At 36.2% G+C, this 15435-nt stretch overlaps 1 pseudogene; it reads right to left on the bottom strand.

The window, feature by feature from the left end:
* Window positions 1-298: 298 nt before the first annotated feature.
* On the bottom strand, window positions 299-1339 carry LOC124962884 (PDZ and LIM domain protein 1-like; annotated as a pseudogene).
* Window positions 1340-15435: the final 14096 nt, after the last annotated feature.

Here is a 15435-nt window from a genome sequence, read left to right as displayed (position 1 = left end):
GTAAAAACAAAGTCAATGTCAGACATGTTAAATTTGGTTTGGTTCAAACTTGACTGATGTCTGTCTGCAGCAGAAAAGAGGCCAGGTGAGGAAGATGCACAGTGGTACTGGCTGAGGGACAATGACCAAACCATCTCCCACTCGGGTAAGAGCAGGCATCACACAGCCAGGCTGAGTCTGTTAACCAAGGGTGTGTGTGGGAGGTGTGTGTGGGGGGGGGTACTCAGCGCTGAAGCAGCAGGGGTAAAACCAAGGTCAAGTAAGCACAGAACTCTCAGCAGAAGAGGGGCCAGAACGCTCAGAGGGCAAGGTACACTGAAGCTGGCTGGAGGGCGGCCGCCGGCACACATCTGCTGCGACACTTGGGGAACACGGTGACCACGTTGTAACCCTTGGGTGGTGTGACCCGCTCCCGGGCATGCTTTTCACGATAGATTTGATCCTCTACAAAGGAACGGCCCTTCTGCTTCAGGTTCGTGCCGCAGTCGGTACACACGTAACATTCTCGGTGGTGATGACGGTCCCACAGCTTCACAAACACTCCGACAATGTCGGTGCCACATTTGCCACACATGGGCAACTTCTGAGCATTTCCAATTGATGCAGCCACTTTGGTGACCAGAGCTTCAACACTTCTGAATCCTGAGGGTTTGTTGGAATCCCCTTTTTCCTCTGACTCTAGGATTTCCTGCAAAACCAGGAACGATGTGGACTGCTTCGGGGGCTCATTTAACTCCTGTTTCTCCTGAAGCATCTTGTAAACTTCAGATTCTTTGTTGATGACAAGGCCGCCTGAAGGCTGAGGATGGTCTAAGAGTCTGCCATTCGTCTCCTCCCCGCTGGCTGCGGTCTTGGACTCCACAGCATTGTTGAAGTTGGAGACGTTTTCCGAAGAGTAGAGGCCAGCTGGGTTGTTGCACTGATTTTTGATGACCCTGGGGGCAGTACTGGTGGCAAGTGAGGCAGTAAAGGGCACAGCACTTCGGTTGTGGGCACTTCCTATGTGCAGGATCTCTTGGGGTTCCAGGCTAGATGCATGGATGCGCTTCCCTTCCTCAGTCACTAGAGGAGACCAGACTCTATGTTCCGATCAGGCTACGGTGAGAATCATCTTGCCTGTGCAGCCCTTGATTGTGTTCTGAGCCTCCAAGTGCGTCATATTGCTGGTATTTTCCCCATCAAGTGCTGTAATCACATCTCCAATGCATAAATTAGCTATAGCAGCCGTGCTTCCAGGAGTGACCCTGGAAATGGCGAGAGGCTGCTGAAAGTCCTTGCCGCCCACAAGGCGAAAGCCCCCTGGTCCCGGTCCCTGGAGGACTATCTGCTGGGTGGTCATAGCGCGGCAGCAGCGGGCGGCGACTGGAGGGGACAGATGGACAGGACGCGACTCCCGCAGCAACTGTTGGAGAAAGCTCGCGCAGCGCGGGAGCAAGGGCGAGGGCGGCTCTGCCCAGCCAGGACGCCGCCGCCCGTCCTCCCGGAGCCCGCGGCCGGTCCCTGCCCGGCGAGCTGCCTAAGAGCCGGGCCTGGAGCCCGGCCTCCAGGGTCCGATTCAGGTGGGGGTGCCGGGGCTCTCCTCTTACACATTCTTTATTGCTTATTTTAATTTGAAAAAAATTTAATGATATATGGAAGGAGTACATTTGTATATGTATGAATTTGTGTGTGTGTGTGTGTGTGTGTGTGTGTGTGTATGATAAGGTCTTAAAAACTCACAATTGAACCTAGTGAGGAAAAAAATAAATAGGAGAGAAACGTGTAGGCTTCAGAGATTGAGGTTAGACAGGAAAGGTTTCCTAGAAAGGGGAGTCTTCAACTTGAATTTTTTTGGGAAAAATTATAGATGGACTGCTGGACTGAATCTAAAGGGAAATTGATTCTGAGAGGCAGCATGAACAAACGAGGGATTAATAAGACATCAGTGAGGAAACGAAAGCAAAAGAAGCAAAAATTAACTAGAAAGGGAATACGGCAGTACACAGATAACCAGGTAAACAAGGCTGATGTGATTTTTTCATTAGGGAAAAAAACAGAACCAAAATAAAGAAACCAGAATAGTCAAAACAATAAAGAAAAAGGGAAAACATGCTGAAGGAATCATGCTGATTTTAAGACTTATTGTATAGCTGTCTATAATAAAATAAATAATACATTAGAAAAAGTGTGAAAAAATTGAACAAATATTTCACCAAAGAACTCATACAAATGGCAAAAAAATACAAAAAGGAATGTTCAAGCATCATTATGTATTAGAGAAATATCAATTAAAACCCACGATGAGACTTCACTACATAGCTGTTAAAATTACAAGATAAAAAAGTATATTGGCAGTAGTAAATGCTGATGAGGATCCAGAGAAACTATTTCTCATGTATTACCAGTGGGAATGTAAAAGAGCTAGCACAGTATCAATGTTGGAAAAGTTGGCAGTTTTTTGTTACATTAAATACACATTTACCAAATGACTCAGCATATCTCTTGGATACATACCCAAGAGAAATAAAAACAAGTTCCCACAAAAACCTGTACCTGAATGTTCACTGCAACTTTATTTGTAATATCTCCAAATTAGACTCTCACCAGATGTCCTTTAAGGAGTGAATGAATAAATAAATTGTGGTATACACATACAATGGGCTATTATTCAGCAAGAAAAAGCAATGAGCTATTGATATACAACATATGAATGCATCTCAGGGGCATTATGCTAAGTGAAAGAAAAAGACAATCTTCAATGGTACATCCCATATGACTCTTACCCATGTAATAATTGTAAATTGACAATTTTAGTAATAGAAAACAGATCAGTGATTGCCAAGGATAAGCATTAGAAAAACAGTGTGTTGATTAAGGAGAAACATGAAGGAGTTAGTGGTGATAGACCTGACTGCTGTTTTCAATGTTTATCCTAATCTACGTATTGATAAAATTTCATAGAACTACACAGACACATGTATGCATGTACACACACAATACTGAATGTTGAAACTGGTGAAATTCAATTAAGGTCTGTGCTTAATAATATTGTACCAATATCAAAGTCCTAGTTTTCGGGCTGGGGAGATAACTCAGTTGGTAGAGTGCTTGCCTTGCAAGCACAAGGCCCTGGGTTCAATCCCCAGCACCACAAAAAAAAAAAAAAGTCCTAGTTTTCACAGTATGGTTATGTAAGATATAATCATTGGGAAAATCTGGGTTCAGGATACAGGGGCAATGTTTCATTTTCAAATTATTGTGAGCATTAAACAAGTTCAAAATAAGAAGATACAAAAAGGGTTATCTGGAATTTATTCAGCACAGAAGAACAGAGAACCTAAAATTACTTCAAAAATTGAAAAAATTTCTCCAGTAATCTATGTGTGACAATTGAGATAAGAAGTCAGACCCCATTTTACTTGAAGAATGATATTAAAAGTTGTCTTCACGTACCTATACTAACTGAAGAATCATCAATTCTGTATTATAACATATGGCTAACATATAACCACAATACTGTGTTTACATTGGCAAGCAAGATACTCTTAGAGGAATAATGGATTAGAAAGAAGGTATATTATTTACAAAATTACTTAGTTTGTTTTCACAAATAGATGGAGTAGCTAAAACAGCAAGTATTTATTTCTCATGGTTTTCAGGGCTAGAAATCCAAGATCAAGTTGCCAGTAGATCCAATGTCTAGTAAAAGCCCCCTGCATTGTTTGTAGATGGCTGTCTTCTCAATATATGATCACAAAGAGCAAAGAGAGAGGAATCAAGATCCCTGTCAATTCCTATAAGAACATTAATCCTTTTCATGAGAGCTACACCCTCATGACCTAGTTATCTCCCAAAGTCCCACCTCTAAAACCATCATACTGAGGATTTAAGTTTCGATGTGAATTTTATGCTGATATATTTAACACAGAGAAGTCTTTAATTTTATTTGCATGTTTTATGTGCATGTACACTCCTGTATGCACTTCTCTCATTTTAACTCTACTTTGGTCATGTGACTGACTTTGGTCATTAATGAATTTTCAAGAACAGTTTAGGCAAGTTCTTGTGCACTGAGCTTTTGCTCTATCTTGCTGCTGAATTATTTCTGCTATCCTGTGGAAAAGGTCAGGTGTGCTTGCTTGTGAATGAGAAATCATAAAGAGTGACTTCAGGTGCCCAGTTAAAGCTCTGGGAACATAAACTAGTCCATCCCAGATAACCTAGCCACAGGTAAGCCAGTCTAGAATAGAACAACCCAAACAAGGGATAAGAGAAAATGTAAGTCATTGATGGATTTGGAGGTAGAAGATAGAATAGTTTTCTTCTAATTCCTTCCCTTTGCTTTGTGAAGTAAAAATCCAGGCCATCAGCTCAGAGGGAAAAGGAACAGAGAACATTTTAAGGATCTAAAGCAAGACATGAAATCTTTGTCTCATAGTAGAAAGTAAATGGACAGAGGAGATGCAGTAGATTCAGTTTCTGAGTTGAGGTTATAAACATAAAGTTAGCATGATTCTGTGATTTTTCCTCAGTCTGCTCAGCTGAACAAATGGAGGCAGAGAATTTGGTTTAACCAGAGTTGGGGTTTGACTGGGAATAAATTTAGGGGAAGAGAGAAGCAAGGAAACTGATAATGGTAGGGGGGAAAGAGATCACTGTGGTAGACCTTGAAACTCACCACTCAATAAAAAGAAGAGGGAGATGGTTATCAAGGGAGAAAAATGGTGGAGACAATTAAATTCCAATACTACTGGAATCGACACATTTTTGCAGTGTGCTTTTAGAGTATACCAGTTGGAGAGAAGAGAAATGATACTACCTAAAGTCAAGATTTGAAAGTTATTGAAAATAAGGGAGTAAGTAAACTGAGAAGTAAGTGTGTCTGTTAGATTTTCTGCTTGGATATTTATGTTACAGTTAATGAGGACAGTAAGCCAAGGGGTAAATTAGTCAAAATATGATGGGAATGAACTGGAGAACTGATAAATGGTATAGTCTCAAAGCATGCACTTATAAAGAGCTATGGTTTGTGGTCAAGGATTAACACTAAAGAGTAAAGAATAATTATAATAATTAATTTACATTTTAATTCAACAAGTGTTTATTAGTTTCCCAGTATATTTCAAGATCTATTCTGGTCACTGGTAGCATACTAGTGAACAAACCTCCATGTCCTGGAGGATGGACTTCAAGAATAAATTCAATTTTATATTTACCTATGTGTGAATTAATATATGATAAATGTATGAAAACTCTAAAACAAATTCTAAGTATCCCCCTCAATGAAAATCTCTACTTCTTAATATTCATTGTGAGTTGTAAATCTATTGAGGAGGATTAAAAGAAAGTAGTTGTAGGCTCCATTAGAAAAGGGAATCAATTCCTTCAAGGGATAGCAGTTTAAGCAATAAGATAAATTGTACATTGAAGAGACAGAGTATATGAAATATTTTTCTGATTACAGGCATTGGAATCCAAATAACACAGTGAAAGGGAGATCAGAGACAAGTGAGAGATAAAGTCTGATTCATGGATAAATGGACACTATTTAGAATGTAATGGTAGCATCTTTGTGGTGATTTGGCCACACAAGGCTATTTTCTGATGAAATTAATCCTAATGTCCTTTTAGGGGAATGGGAACAATCAGTTTCATTTGGGGACTGGGTCCTTAGGATGTTTAAGGTGGTAAGGATATAAACATACATGATGCGAGTCAATTCAATACAGATAATGAAGAGAATTGTCACAGATATCACTGAAAGCCTGTAGTCTAAGGTGGGCTTATAAATATATTAAGGGGAAATAAAACAAGGAATAAGAAGTGATTGCATACATAAATAAAATGTGTTTGTCATTTGTGTTAAGAGATTTGCAACTTATAATGAATATTAAGCAATACATAGCATTTTGGTACTGCAGACAAATTTATTATAATTTATATACCCATGATATCTTAATTCATATATATAACATAGTCAAATTAAATTTATTTTGTATATTTATTTTGCATTTTTTTCCTAAAAATACATTTACTTTGTCTTATAACTAGGAAAATATGCAATGAAATAAATTGTAGGTTGCCTCTAAAATTGGACACATTAAGTGCTTTTAAAGACTTGTCCACTATTTGGGTGCATTTAGTCAAGAAAGTGTTAAATACTCACTTTCTTTTATGGTAGTTATACTTTTATATAAAAGTATGTCTTATATTTCAAGGCACAAATGTTACACTTTTTAAAATGCATGTTTAGATATTTATAATATTCCTTTCATTTATTAATCCATCAGTGGACTAATCCACTAATGAGGTTACAGTTCTCATAACCTAATCCTTTCACCTCTAAACTTTCCTGCATTGCTTAACACACGAGCTTTTAGAGGATATTAAAGATCCAAACCATAACACCTTGAGTATTCATTTATCTGCATACATATAAAATTAAACCTTAAACATAAAAAAATGTGATTTTTGTCTTCCATCTCGTGTTGACTATGGCTATATCTCATTTTATTTCAAAATATATTAGTGAAGAAATGTATTTAAACCATTTTAGTCATTACCAGTAAGGTAGATGAAGATTCATATATTAGCTGGATTATTTTTCATAAGGATGGAAAAGGGGAGTTGTGTATTTTATATGTAAAATACTTGCTTTAATTGGTAATAACAGAGCAAAGAATATGTCATGTTTTTGAATACATTTATTCACTCAGGTTGAAGTACCTTTAGTTTCATTTATATTCACTCAAATTACTTCTAACATTCGGTTTATTTGGTATATGACGTAAACAGAAATGTGCCCTGGTTAGCACAAATTAGAAATTATACATTTTTTTAAATATTATTTTTACATAAAGGTTAATAATTTTACAATACTTATGACAACTCTCTCTTTTATCTACAGGTCAAAAGATGTGAGTGAAAGAGCACTTACATCAAGGTTACCACGGTGGACCCTCATTTGAGCCACTTTGCACATACACACACAGTTTTGTTGGTTATGAGGGAACTTCCCAATCTTAATACCATAGTAGTACTTATTACATAAAATATGAACTTTATCCTTGATATATGTCTCTTCACTCAATAATACTTATTAACTATGTACTGTGTAAGGAGAAATGAAAGTGAAAAAAAAATGCTATGTTCTCTTCATGTTCTGTGCTTATTCAATGTATTTATGTTCAACAATATTTAGATATCACTTCAAGCCTCTATTTCAAGGGGAAACTACTTACTTTTTAAATAAAAATTCAAAAATATGCAATAGTTGTTTTATTAACCTGGTGGAACAGGATAAATTAATCACAGGAGGTCAATTTAAGTATCATCATTTATGATGTAACATAATTATGTTTCAAGCATTACTTTAGCAGTCTGTTAATATATACCTTGGGTGCCTTTTCAAGCATAAGAAGGCAAACTGGAGATCTTCACAATACAAGACAGATATTAATATACCAATAATCCATGCCCTTGAGTCTTAAAACTTCTTATATTTTTATGTTTTAAAACCATTAATATTGTATAATATGTCTTTCTTTACTAGCATAACCAACTTTGCAAATGAATCATAAAGAACAAGAAATATATTAAGGGAATGTTTTATATTATAGATACTAAACCTTATTTTTATTACTTTTCTAATAAAGAAACGTTGTTTTGTAATAAAGAAATTTCTCTCATTTTGGAGTCCAATTTGGTGCATTATTTGCCCAAAATAAATTAATATTACATATCATTAACAAAAGATAACTCACTGCTATAGAATCTTAATATCCCATGTTTCCTTTTTCTAATTTTAATTAGTTTCTGTAGCCTTGTGTTATTCTCATCTCATTCAATCCAGGAGTTTTGATTGACCAAATAATTATTAATCTAAGAAAGAGGTGCTGCTAGTGGTCAGAAAGGAATATTCAATTATTTTCAATAGAAATGTTATATGAACAAGAAGAAGGCATTCCTCATTCTACAGCTCTTTCTGAAATGTGAGTTGAGGCACCCTGCTGGAAAAAAACTTTTCTTAAGCTTACAATGATGTTCTAATACAAAGAAAATGAGCCTTTTGCCTTTTAGTCACCTCAAAATGTAACAGGTTATTTGTTCCTTTCTTTTGCTCACAAAACACACAATACCTTATCAATTTCTGTCGGTTTGATCTTGCAAATCCATCCAGAACACAAATAATGTTTACTATTCACTGGTCCTGTCATGGCTCAAAACTTCCCTATCATTTACCTGAATTGTTGCAATAGCCTTCAAGTCAATCTTCTTGCTTTTACCAGTTTTTACCCTTTACTCCTCTTCTACCACAGTTTAATATTAAAACAGTAACCAGAACTATATTGTTAAAGAGTAAAACATATTGAGACTTCTGCTCAAAACCATACAGCATGTTTCCATTTCACTGAGATTTGAAATGGGATGCATGGCCCTTTGTTTTATGCACACACTCATCCGCTCTTATACTGATCTCCTTGCTCTTCACCACTCATATGAGCCCTGCTGTGACCATAGAAAAGCTCAGAAGAGTTTAGATTATTCTTCTGAAGATATCTGCTTGGTGTGTTACCTCACTTTATTTATGTTACACAAATGTCAACTTTACAGTAAAAATTTCTTAACCTTCCTCTTTAAAACCACAATCTTTTCCACTGCCCACCATTCCATTTCATGTTCCATGATTTATTTTTTCTATAAAATACACCCTCTTTACCTACTATCTAAAATGCTATTTTTGTGTGTTTGGCTTATTCTGTGCCTACCAATAGAATGCCATCTTCATTTGTCTATTTTGCTCACTGCTATAGCTTAATGATCAGAATAATGCATAAATGAAATGCTCAATGCATGTTTGTTGGGACTATAAACAAATAAATAAACTTGTAAGGACAACCACATGGAAGTCAGTATGTTTCATCAGCATAGCTACAATCGTAAATCTGATTCTTGTCCGTAAATAGGCCAATGCTATTATAAAATTGAAATTTTTGGTGTTTTTAATAGTTTAAATGACTTAAATGAAATAATCATTATTGAATCAGTGTACTACTGATGAGGACACATATAGTCATATATTTTCTTAAAATTTACAACCATTCTTTATTTATTTGTTCTTTTTAGTTATACATGACGTTAGAACATATTTTGACATATATGGAGTATAACTAGCCATTCTTCTGGTTTTACATGATATGGAATTACATTGGTCATGTAGTCATATATGCATATAGGAAAGTAATGTCTGATTCATTCTATCTTTCTTATTCCCATTTCCCCTCTCTTCCCCACATTCCCCTATGTCTAATCCAAAGTACTCCTATTCTTCTCTACTTGCCCACCTTATTGTGAATTAGCATCATATATCAGAGAGAACATTCAGCTTTTATTTTTTGGAATTGGTTTATTTTATTTAGCATGATATCCTCCAGATCCATCCATTTACCAGCAAATGCCATAATTTCATTCTATTTTATGACTGAATAATATGTCATTGTGTATATATACCATATTTTCTGTATCCATTCATCAGTTGAAGGGCTCCTAGGCTGGTTTCATAGTTTAACTATTGTGAGTTGAGCCGCCATAACACTGATGTGGCTGTGTCACTGTAATATGCTGATTTTAAGTCCTTTGGGTATAAACTGAGGAGTGGGATAGCAGAGTCAAATGGTGGTTCCATTTCAAGTTTTCCGAGGAATCTCCATACTGATTTTCATAGTGGTTGCACCAATTTGCAATCCCACCAGCAATGTATGAGTGAACCTTTTCCGCCACATTCTTACCAAAATTTATTGTTGCTTGTATTCTTGATAATTGACATTCTGACTGGAGTGAGATTGGAAATGGGATGACATCTCAGTGTAGTATTAATTTGCATTTCTTTAACTGCTGGAACTATACAACCATTCTTAATGGCATTAATCTCCATGCAAACTAATTATTCTACTTGCTGCTGGCAAATAGGACTTCATAGGCTCCAGGAGTGTTGTAGGAGACATTAAGGTTAGGAAGTAAAAGGGATAAATGAAGAAAAAGTAAAGACAGTTAAATAGACATTTATATCAGCACAAAATTCCCATTGTTTTCCCATTCAAGTAGTTATGAGAACATTTCAGAACTTGTCTTAGTTGCCTTTGTAATATGTGCATGAAGGAAAAATATTTCACCTGAAAAACAGTCATGGGTATCCTGAATTGGATGGGGAGAGCAAAAGTCCTGCAACAAATAGACTGGAAACATAATGTCTTAAACAAAATAGAAGTTCATTTCTTCATTGTTGAAGAGTTCAGAGAAATTTGTAGGCTAACTGGAGGTAGGGAATGGGGACAGCCTTACTTCAAGCAGTCTCTCTGTTATTTTAAATAATTGACTTCTAAGATTACTGTGATTAATTGTCAGTGATATTGATATCCCTTCCCACCACAAGTGGGAAAGAACATGCCTATCACTTTGATGATTTCTCGATACTGAACTTAGTTGACATTGCAACATTTAACTGGGAGGCTGAGAAGTACCACTTAGATGGCAAGGTTCCAAACCAATGTGGACACAGGACAAAGTGGATTCTAGTGAATGACCAACAGTCTCTGCCACACTCTTTTGCTCACCAAATATCTGTTCCATCCTTTCTTCCACATCTAGAGCCTTCACTAACTCCTTCACCGCAAAAATAAGATAACCCAAAGTCCCAGTTATTTACTGCCATGTATCTGAGTCCACTATTTCTGGATGATACAATCTGCTCCTTTGGGTTCAGAGTTGTCACTTGTATTGTATAACCAACTAAATAAAACAAAGTTTTCTGTTCCCCACAAATACCACCACAAACACAATGCATAATGGTGAGCAGAGACAAATAAATGCTGTGCAATCTTTAATACAGAAAATAGAAAAATGAGAAACACAAAAGCATCAGTGGTCCTAATCGTGACACAACCCTGGAAAGGCATCATAAGGAACTTTGCCATGGCACTGAAGACAGTTCTTCAATTGGACCATGGCAAGCTCACAAGAGACCCACTTTTGCTTATTGTATTTAGTGACTTCTAGCTTTGTTCTAGGGCAGATTCTTTCTTGTCTGTTATCCTCTGTGGCCATATCAGAGGTGGGTGCTGTGGTCTTTGCCCTTCTTCTGAATTGTCTAACACTACAAGCATTGCATTTTGATGACAAATTTGGAACTCTGAGGAGTATTTTAAAGTTTGAAAATTCAGGGAGCTATCAAGAATATGCTCAAGGTTTTCTTGTCAATACAATTCACTCAAAAACTTGGTAGGTTTCTAGTTTCTTTCCGGTAATGTGATGTAACAGAAATAACAATGTAAAGAAAATCAGTTTTTAACCATGCTTTACTTTCTCCACATAATTTCAAGAACTTCTGAAACAACACACTTGATATAAGGCCAACAGATTTACCTCTCATCATTTAAGATCTAGAATTTGTTAAATTTTGCATGTCTCTCATTCTCTTTATCCTATTACATGCCACAAAATTCTTGTCTGTGTAATACCTTGTTAAAGCAGCTGGGACAGCAACTCTAAGTAAAATTTTCACTGTTTCCAGTCTCTTTCTCTCAAGCTAAAAGCTAAGCAGGTATGTGGTATGCTTTACAAATGCAGAGTGACAGTATGATATGGCTGCTCAACCAAATGTCCATTACCTTGGAAGAAAAGCAGTCAGGAATCTATCAGAATACTCATTGTGATATTATAAATAACAAATGCATTGTATATTCCATGATTGCTTCAAAATTGCTACATTGTTTAATTATTTATAATCTCATGGGCAGTGATTGAGTCTGAAAATTTTCTGTCAGTGACACACCCCAACACCGTTAAATCATTTCATGAACACTTATTGATCAATGTTTTGTACAAATTCCCAGAAACAGATTACTTTTTACAGTTGACTGAGATCTTTTCTAACTTCCTATTCATTTTTATTATTTTATAGATTTATGTAGGATAACATACTACAATTGTATTACAGTATTATAGTTTGATTTTGATGATTATAGGACAGGCACACTTAGAATACATTTTCATATGTACCTGAGGATTCACTCATCATTCATTTATGCGATTAAACCACTACCTTGTGCCAACCACACTCTGCAGTGTGTGTGTGTACGTGTGTGTGTGTGTGTGTGTGTGTGTGTGTGTGTGGTGTATTTTCAAGAGTACACATGTGCTCTAGGACTGATTTTTAAATAATATATTTGAAAGTTTAAATTACTTATCACATGCACGTCTGCTTCACATGTATGATCATTCAGAAGATCTCCAAAGTGCTACTGTTAATTATTTGTAGAACTTCTGTAGAATGTGGACTGCTCTAGACTAAGAGCATCATTGATGTTGCTCAGAAATTTTTTTATTAGCACTTCATAAATATGGATCTATATCTGAATTTACATTGATTATGCTTCACAATGATCAACTTTTTGGTGAGAAACTGAATGGATGGTCCTGTCAAGTAATGTCCAATTTAGGAACAGTTGCAGTAGTAGGAACATGACATCAACTAATGGATATTCAAGACTACACCAGGAGTTCAAAGGGAAGGGTAGATGGTAACAGAAAATGCCCTCTTTCACCACTCCTATTCAATATCGTCCTTGAAACTCTAGCCAGAGCAATTACACAGACCAAAGAAATTAAAGGGATACGAATAGGAAAAGAAGAACTCAAACTATCCCTATTTGCTAATGATATGATTGTATACTTAGAGGAACCAGGAAATTCCACCAGAAAACTTTTAGAACTCATAAGTGAATTCAGTAAAGTAGCGGGATATAAGATCAATGCACATAAATCTAAGGCATTTCTATACATGAGTGATGAATCTTCAGAAAGAGAAATTAGGAAAACTACCCCATTCACAATAGCTTTGAAAAAAATAAAATACTTGGGAATCAATCTCACAAAAGAGGTGAAAGACCTCTACAATGAGAACTACAGACACTAAAGAAGAATTAAAGAAAACCTTAGAAGATGGAAAGATCTCCCATGTTCTTGGATAGAAGAATTAATATTGTCAAAATGGTCATACTCCAAAATGCTATACAGATTCAATGCATTCCAATTAAAATCCCAATGAGTATCTTACAGAAATAGAGCAAGCATTATGAAATTCATCTGGAAGAATAAAAAACCCAGAATAGCTAAAGCAATCCTTGGCAGAAAGAGTGAAGCAGGGGTATCGCAATACCAGATCTTCAACTCTACTACAAAGCAATAGTAACAAAACGGCATGGTATGGTACCAAATAGAAGGTGATCAATGGTACAGAATAGAGGACATGGACACAACCCAAAAATAACAATTTCTCATACATGACAAAGGGGCCAAAATATGCAATGGAGAAAAGATAGCCTCTTCAACAAATGGTGCTGGGAGATTGGAAATCCATATGCAACAGAATGAAATTAAACCCATATCTCTCACCATGCACGAAACTCAACTCAAAATGGATTAAGGATCTCGGAATCAGACCAGAGACCTTGCATCTTACAGAAGAAAACGTAGGTCCAGAGCTTTCAACATGTCGGCTTAGGACCAGACTTCCTCAACAGGACTCCCATAGCACAAGAAATAAAAGCAAGAATCAACAACTGGGATAGATTCAAACCAAAAAGCTTTCTCTCAGCAAAGGAAACTATCAGCAATGTGAAGAAAGAGCCTACAGAGTGGGAGAAAATCTTTGCCAATCATACTTCAGATAGAGCACTAATCTCCAGAATCTATAAAGAACTCAAAAAACTCTACACCAAGAATGCAAATAATCCAATCGACAAATGGGCTAAGGAAATGAATAGACACTTCACAGAAGAAGATCTACAAGCAATCAACAAACATAAGGAAAAATGTTCAACATCTCTAGTAATAAGAGAAATGCAAATCAAAACCACCCTAAGATTCCATCTCACCCCAGTTAGAATGGCGCTTATCAAGAATACAAGCAACATTAGGTGTTGGCGAGGATGTGGGGAGAAAGGTACACTCATACATTGCTGGTGGCTCTGCAAATTAATGCAGCCACTCTGGAAAGCAGTATGGAGATTCCTTAGAAAACTGGGAATGGAACCACCATTTGACCCAGCTATCCCACTCCTTGGCCTATACCCAAAGGACGTAAAATCAGCATACTATAGAGATACAGTCACATCAATGTTCATAGCTGCTCAGTTCACAATAGTCAGATTGTGGAACCAACCTAGATGTCCTTCAATTGATGAATGGATAAAGAAACTGTGGCATATATATATACAATGGAATATTACTCAGCCATAAAGAATGATAAAATTATGGCATTGCAGGCAAATGGATGAAACTGGAGAATATCATGCTAAGTGAGATAAGCCAATCTCAAAAAAACCAAAGAAGAATGATATCGCTAATAAGTGGATGAGGACACATAATGGGGGGTGGGAAGAGTTAGTGTTAGGGTTAGAGTTAGGTTTAGGGAGGGGGGCAAGAATGGAGGAAGGAAGGACTGTATAGAGGGAAAAGAGGGGTGGGAGGGGTTGGGGGAAGGGAGAAAAATAACAGAATGAATCAAACATTACCGTATGTAAATTTATGATTACACAAATGGTATGCCTTTACTCTATGTACAAACAGAGAAACAACATGTATCCATTTGTTTACAATAAAAAAAATAAATAAATAAATAAAATTTAAAAAAAATAAGAAGACAGTATTTGAATATGGGGGTCATGGGGGAAAGTTGTCATGTCAAGGCAATTGAAATCATTCAAAGTAGGGCTATGTCTACTGGGAATCAGTTTTTTAACTATGCTTTGCTTTAAGCATTTAAATAGTAAAGAGAGTTGAAGGTATATTGTGTTTTAGAATGGACTATAGTCTTCTACTAGAAACTTTGTCTAAAATCTAAAGAAACAAAAATAAAATTAATTAAAATTCTAGTAGCCTATAAAAATAAATCAATATGAAATATGATCACATAATATAGAAGCCTAATACAGTTAGGAATTTTACACTCAATGAAATCTTGAAACTCATCTCATCCTGGTTTAAGTGAAGGTAAGCCTTTCCTTCAGTGTCTGTCAGGTAGGGAATATGGTGTGGTAACAATATTAATATTAGGTTTCATTTACCCAAAATGTAAAATTATATATGACCAATTATTTCAGATATAATGTTACCCATCTATGAATTAAAACATGCCTTAAGTTATTACTGTTATAGACAGGAATAACTATTTTTAAAAAAGCATCATTCCAAGTCATACTTTCTCAGTGTGCCAAATATTTAACTGCAGTTTTCAAACTCTAGTGCATTATCCTACTTATCCACCTGTTTGAATCTGCTGTGGTCCAGGCAGGAAGAGAACCTGCACTTGTCATTTTAATAATAAGAACTTAACAAAATTATTAAGTATGTCAGAAAAGAACTAAATAAGTATAAAAAGAAAAAGAGAACATGGAG

This window comes from Sciurus carolinensis, chromosome 13 (assembly GCF_902686445.1).
Source record: "Sciurus carolinensis chromosome 13, mSciCar1.2, whole genome shotgun sequence".
Taxonomy (NCBI): domain Eukaryota; kingdom Metazoa; phylum Chordata; class Mammalia; order Rodentia; family Sciuridae; genus Sciurus; species Sciurus carolinensis.
Note: the sequence above shows the minus strand (reverse complement) of the source record. Positions and strands in the feature narration are given on the sequence as shown.